The 7,495-nt window shown below is 40.7% G+C and overlaps 1 protein-coding gene across 3 annotated transcripts in view; it reads left to right on the top strand.

Moving 5' to 3' along the window:
* Positions 1–7,495, top strand: part of LOC121594871 (G-protein coupled receptor 52) — a 47,144-nt gene that overhangs the window by 12,402 nt on the left and 27,247 nt on the right. The gene's annotated exons all lie outside the window — the stretch shown is intronic.

The following is a 7,495-nucleotide window of genomic DNA, read 5'->3' as shown; positions in this document are numbered from 1 at the left end:
GTCGCCCCCTTAGCTGGGGCCTTTGTCTTTGTATGTTCCGAGTTTTGAAGGACTTTTAATGCTACAGAAACTCATCAATAGAAAATCAATTCTATATCGCCAATCTAATCCGAGTTTAACTTCCGACCAGGCCCTCTTTGGACTCTGGTATGCCGGAAACTGGCTTACCTGTTCGCCCTGTAGCACACCCCCAAACTGAACTTACTTCCCTTAGCCGGACCTCACTGGAGGTTACATCAACACCTGAACTCAACGTATACGTATGTGACGCTATCTCTCTCTCTCTCTCTCGAGCGTTCACTCTGAACGCCAATTAAAGCTTGACTCATCCTTGCCACAATGCTCAATGCGAAGTTCAGGTCGGGGCTTCTTTTTTTTGCTCTCCTTCTACATTTGCGTAAACCAGCGGTCTTTGCTCTACAAATATGGATGTTTGTTTTTTGCCCCTTATTTTCCACCATTCCAATGCCGCCGGTTGGTTTTGGGGCAGCCTTTATCCCACCATCTCTACGGTTAGATTTGTGTTAATGTGGCCTGTTTTTTGCCGTCATTGTGCACCACACTTCCACGCGGACGGACGGTATTCTAGGTCGCGAGATCATGTCTATGATCACGTATTGGGTTGGGTTAGCAGAATTAGAGAACACGCGAACAGAACAGAAGTGGAATTGGGAACAAGATCAACTGCGTCTGCGAGAGGCGTTTGTGTGTGTGTTTTTTTACATATATTCTGGAAACGGTGATGCCGTTTCGTTTTGCCGTTGTTCTCTCCCTCCCTCTCTCTAGAGACATCAACTCACATCCTTCAGTGGTTTCGCGATATCGCGCAGTTCCTGTTTACGGTTTAGGGTACAAGTGACTTCCGCTCAGCCTTAATGTGAAGTGTTTGACCAAAAGCGATTCAAGGCGGAGAACGCTATCGATATCATGGATGGGTATCATCTTCAAAGCCCCTATCCATTCTACCTTATGTTTTGTTGATTCGTTTTGTTTGTTTGTTTGGTCTTGTTATGTTTATATCATGAGTTCGTATTTTTTATTTTTTATGTTTACTTCTGTTCGTTATTTATATAATTGATTCAATAAGGTTATTTTCTTTTATCATTTATTTATGGGCAATTAACCTTCTTCTTTTTTCATGTATTTTAGTTGGAATTTATAATAAGATTTTTTATTATTTATTTTTATGTTTCTTGTAATTGTTGTTATTATGTGCATTGTTTATATGAGTATATCTTGAAGTTTGAAAATTACTTTTTTATTATCAATATTACATTCATATGAAGAGTTTGTGTTTCACTTTTTGATCTAGTGTTATCTAGTGTTTATCAGTTTAGTGATGTTGATTTTTCATATCAGGTATTTAGTTTAGTTTTGTCTTAATTTCATTTATGAATAGGAATTTTTGGGATTTGCTACTTTTATAATGAAATATATACGTATGTACTCCATACAGCATTATTTTAATCCAACTCCACCAAAAACCCCTCCTAACAGCTGTAGAAAACACGCTTCGTTTAAATCCAGCATCCTATCCAAGGATTGATCGGCCGTGTCTCCTGTGGCCCTTTCCAGTCCGATCTGTAAGATTTTATTGCACACAAACAGACACCCCTGTAACCCGGGCGAAGCTAACGGGGCATGCGCAAAGTTCCGGGCGAACGATCGCAGGGTTTCATATTGCAAATGCCTATTAGCAACACTAATGCCCACTGGCTGTGTGAGGGTTTCAGCCCTTCTTCCGGACCGTTTGAATAAACGATGACTTGCCCTAGAAGTGCTGGCGCACCGTTCGGAAGGGCAGCCTAGAATGGTATCGTGTTGTGCGCTTTCTGTGCCCATAGAAATGGATTCAATTTCTCCTTGGCATTTCCCCCCTCTGTTTAGACTCATTTCCCATCCCGGGACGGGAAGGCAAAGCCCGCGGATGACCCCAGCAACGCACCGGATATTGACCTTTGCACGCGAAGACACGGGCAGCCGAGAGTTTCTGAGCAGGGCGGGAATCAGAATCCGGGAATCGTTTTAATCCCGCCCGAAGCCCGAACCTGAAACAGCCGCACCAAGATCGTCGCGATCGTCATCGATACCGATTGAACTGACTGCATACGGATGAACTGACCTCGGTTCAGCTCACGATCGAGTGTTTTTGGTGCCAGTGCGCACAAGGCGAAGGCACTGAGGCTGGGCCTTGCTCAACCACTTCCTGAGTCTGAGTCAAGCACACACACGCGGGGCAGTGTTTTTTTTTGCTTTTTAGTTTTTGTTTCGTTTTTGTTTTTGCTTCTCCTGTACCATGCACTCGACGCCTTCCGATACGATCGTCGGTCACGCTATGCTGCGCGTCGACCAGATCGACGATACCTTCTTATGCTGCACGGGCGCAACCGTGACTCGCAAGCCCAGAGTAAACAGCAGCAGCAGCAGCAACAAAAAAAAGAGCAAAGAAACCTGTTCTTGGCAAATCGAGTGTGGAGTGTGTTATCAAATCGTGCCCACCGCGTCGCTGCGGTGCGCAATCTTGCCCATAGATGGGCAAGACCGGGTCGACCGGAGAGCCTTTCCGCACTCAAGCGGGGAAGGTACCGAAAAATTAGCGTGTTAGCGCGTGGCTTGCTGTCGGAACTACCTGTAGCATGACCTTCTGACTGATTGTTTGACGGCTGTTGTGGCTGCTGCTACTGCTGGTGTCCTCCATTGTGGAGTGAATTGTTTGCATCATCATTTGTCCACTGTGTGCGTTCATTGACAGTGTTTGCGAAGGGGCGAAAGAAAAGCTTCACCCACAGTTGCATTTCCACACCTTCGAGTAAAAGTTAACATAACACCACCCTGCCACACCTGTCGACTGTGTCTGGTCGTGCTTCTTTTTTTATAACAAATCGCATTAAACTGGTAGCAGCACAGAGTTCGCCTTTTTATGGACGACCGTTGCGAATGGACTGACGCATCCAAGTATGAAACGAACCTCTTGTCAAAGAGTGGTGGTGGGCACGAATTGTATGATACCGGCGCGCTGGACAGCCAGACACTGGCGCTTATGCAGCCCGCAAATCCGAACTGTCTGTAGGCTTGCCTGGTGGTGTAGCCATTTTTTCATGTTCTTTTTTTGCAAATTTTATCGTACTAGACGTTGATAAAGCACGCAGTAAAGCCTTCCTCCTGATCGTAGGGTTTTATTTATTTGTTTACAGTTTAAGACGGCTGGCGCTTGGCGTTATGATTGGGCTGACTGCTGCCGGCTAACCAGACCTTGGCGTCTGTCTGGTGCATCTGGAATGGCACAGGAAGAGGTAAACAAATCCGGGGGCACTGGGAAAAGAACTTGTTTTGTGTTGGTAAAAATGAATGCGTTGCGCAAAGGAAATGATCAAAGTTCAAGTAAAACAGATTGTACCAAAAAGCCTCGTATGAACGAAGCAAAATGAAAAAAGAATATCTTTTAAACATATAGATACACATTTTCAGTTCAAAGCTGTTTGTACTAAAACATGTGTTCTAAAAAAAGTAAATCATAGTTTTTATCTTTAACTGGCATATTTTCAAACAAAATTATTTGATTCAAGTATTCTAATTTGTATTGGCATATTTTCAAACAAAATTATTTGATTCAAGTATTCTAACAACTGCTTAGCAAATTCTGTCCTCCCTATCTAATTCTTCATCAAAATTTAGCGTTTAATTTGTGTGGAAAATTTCTTCGATTTACTTAAAAAAATCCGGTTAATGCAGTAAAATAGAGGATGTGTTGATTGTTTTTTAGGAATTAACTAGTACTTTTTAATTTGTCTTTTTTTGTTTCACGATTTTTTAAACACACACAGTTATTCAAAAAATTTATGGTGCACTCAACTTCATTGCAATCATTTACTAATTTACTACTAACCTTGACCAGTTTTCAAGCTAAACTTAAAACTATTATGCTATTCGATATATAATCTTTCTGAGCATTGATTTCTCTTTGGAAGTAGAATATTATCATAATCTGTCTTTCCTATTTTGACCAAAATATTTACCTTAATGAAAAGTCAAACAGACTTCATTAATGAACAAAACTGCCACATTTGAGGTCATTATTTAGAATAAATGAATATCTGAATATCTTTTAGAATAACATTTTATACCATCGTACTCTTTCAACTTAAATTAAAGCATTATGGAATGATGGATCGTTCGGTATGTTCGAACTCGTGATCAATATCCCCGTAACGTTTACAAGAAAAAAAATGCCTTTTTTTCGGCTGGCTGTGGAAAAAATCTAGGAGAGATAATTTCTTAACATGTACATAATTTGAAAGGTAATTTTTTAAGCTTTCTTGGACAAATAAATCTAAGACTTTGGGAGTTGCCTTTCATCAGTTATCCGGAATTTTCGCCATTATGGACGAAGACATGCCTGTTGGAATCCTAAGTTTTCTCGATAAAATTGTTAGAGTAGAGCTTTTACATCATGTTGGTCCAGAAAAATTCGATGGAACACATGTGACGGATGTTGTACCAGTTTGCGGACTAGGGTGTCATGTCGAAATTCTACCGAAATTCACCTAATATGAACTCATTGAGTTTTGGCGTCATAGTTTGCCATTGCGAAGTCAGTGGACGTGATTTCTACTTCCTGATATGTGTGTTAATTTTCCCATATTATTTCACAGTTTTGCGGGTTGCATCGATCTCCCGGCCCAGACAACACAGTAATGTAGCCACTTGTGCCTCTGTCTTCATTTTTAGCTTTTTTGGAACCTCAAAAATGAACCTGGACTCTCCTGCGATGCTTTGATTGTTGCCTAATAGTGCCAAGATGTTGGTGATCAATACGCAGAAATGTTCTTATGCCGTCAGACTTCTGTACGCAGTCCACTTAAGACGCTACGGGGTATCAACGCTACGCGTTGATCGCGCACGCTTATAAGTTGGTTGGTTCACTTTTTTGGTCATCATGTTTAGAGTTTTCTGTTGTCTCATGGGCAACATAATTTATCAATCGATCTGACATGGCATGACATCTGACTTGTCCATAAAGCATTATTATAATTACTGAATCTATGTTTGCTTGGATAATTTTTCAGCCTTTCAGACTTTTGTATCATCCCCGGAATATATTCAATATTTTTTGCGGCGTGGGAGGATGGGGTCTTCAAGAAGCGATATTGATCCTATTTTGTTATTTTTTGACTGATCACATTTTTAGCCCTCTATTGCCGATTCTCAAATGATTAAAGGTTAGAATTAGTTTTTAAAGTAGGTATCATTAATTTTGAACCATACTTGGATGATATAATTACAGAAAAACAACAATAATACCTAAAATGTTTCTAAAAGATTAAAATATAATAATTTAAGCGCAATAATAAAAACCGTATTCACCTGGCCCTCGGCACTCGATCATTTACTAAAGTTGGCCCTTTGTCTCAAAAGTTTGCCGACCGCTGGAGTAAACCATTAAAACAATTAACAAAGGCAATGACAACATAACTGTGGCAAAAAGGTCAAGGTTGGTCAAATAAATTAAGATGTTCAGACAGTTCAAGCTATATTCATATGAAAACTCGATGCAGTTGTACCATCAATCTATGGAGCATCAGTATTTTTAAACTACTATTCCAAAGCAAAAGTGATGTTTTTCATTTCCAATTCTCAAATCCTCAACGCCAAAAGAGCGAACGTTGCATGTTATTTACAAATAAAACACTGTAAATAAACATTAATTCGTCTTAATTAAAGTTGATCTTCAACCTCTACGGGACAGAGAGAATACATGTAATAGCAAATATTTCACTTTTCTCGCACACGCGTTGTAATGTATTTTACGATGACTTTTAACCTCCCCGGCACTGAGCACAAATCTCTTGCCCTCAAATAGCTCTAAAAACTCCACACGTCGAATGTTTTATTGCCCGCAGACGACAGTAATAAACTAACAAAGACCGATCTAACGCAATGTACCGCGTAAGAGCAAACATCTTCCGGAAGTGCAGAAATTACCATTTGCGCACTCGATCAGTTTCGATCACACTCCGGGTGCGAGTGATCGTTTTGCTCTTTGCAAATGTTATTTCTTGCAGCCAACAGACACTCCATTCCTTCCCTTCCGCTGTCAATCGAACAGCGACAAGCAGTGCGATCGTTGGCGGCTATGTTCATTAACGAATAAATTGCACACAGCGCAGCGAGAAAGTGGTTAATAAAAACGTCCACCACGTTGACACCTTGCGTGGTGCGTTCGGGCTGGCCTGGCTGGCTGGGTGGGTGGGCTCGGTCGGTGTGCAAGAAATCACGATCACACGGCGAAGAACAGAAACGCATCTGCACCATTCGGACGGGTGGTCGGTTGATGAGCTCAACTTGAACTTTCGCGCCACTGGAGACTGGGTGTATTGGCCTTGCCAGTGTGTGCGTGTGCGGGGGGGGGGGGGGTCACTTGTAACATCTTGCTGCAAAGTAAACGGAAACGAGCCACACACACACATACGGCACCAGTCACTGTCAATGTCAATTGAGCGTAACGTGAGTGCTGTGTTTTGACCCTTTCGGAGGTCGAGAAGGAAATTAAGACAAGGATCAGTTCGATCAAACAATGGACACCCTTTGGATGACGCTCCTCATGACTGCCAGTTGGGCATGATTTATGGAAATGTGGATTGGCCCGTGAATGCAACAGTTTGTAGTTTGTAGATCGATTGATATGTTTTATGACGGGATGTACCATTTGTTCAGCAATTTCCACATGAACAGCTACAAATGTATGTCCCAATGTTATTGTTTGGTAAGTGAGTATGAGTGTGTTATCATTGATAAATTTTAAAATCGTGTCAAAAATGTAGCCCTTAAAAATCGCTTTTGCCATTGCTTGAAAGTGGACATCATTGAATTTCCTCAAAATTATGCTTACCATACACCAAAATAAAAGATATTTAATTTCCCAACTAATTGGGGATGCTTTATAGTTGAGGAATTTAATTCCCTTTCTTTTGGTGTAGGACAAGCCATATTCTGATGAATATTTAATAAAGTACAGCAAAAAAAACACCAAAATTCACGATCAATTTCATTGGAGCTGTAAACCAGGCTAAAGGTCTATTTAGTGATTGAATGTGTTGTACAATTGACCCAAAATACTCATCAAAATATGAGCCAATAAAAATTAAACAGAGAGGATATTGTATTTCCCAATTATTTGCAACATTTTCCACGATGAAATATAACGTTTAGCATGGCTTTTAGTCATCGTCATTGTCATTGGTGCTGGCTGAACATTAATTTTCACAGTTAACCGATCTTTTTTAGTAGTCCAATATGCGTTTCAAACAGAAAATATTTCACAGTCACTTTCCCAGGATCATCGAATGGACCATTTGCTTTAAAATATTTACGCGGAAAAATGCTTTTTTCCAAATCAATCCATCTCAAATCGCAACGTGTTCAATATCAACAAACAATTAACATTATAAATTATTTCTTTTCCGGACTTACTTCATTCGACCGCTTTCACCGCAGC

The sequence above is a fragment of the Anopheles merus genome, chromosome 2L (assembly GCF_017562075.2).
Source record: "Anopheles merus strain MAF chromosome 2L, AmerM5.1, whole genome shotgun sequence".
NCBI lineage: Eukaryota > Metazoa > Arthropoda > Insecta > Diptera > Culicidae > Anopheles > Anopheles merus.
The sequence above is the reverse complement of the archived record's forward strand: the minus strand, read 5'-3'. Positions and strand labels throughout refer to the sequence as shown.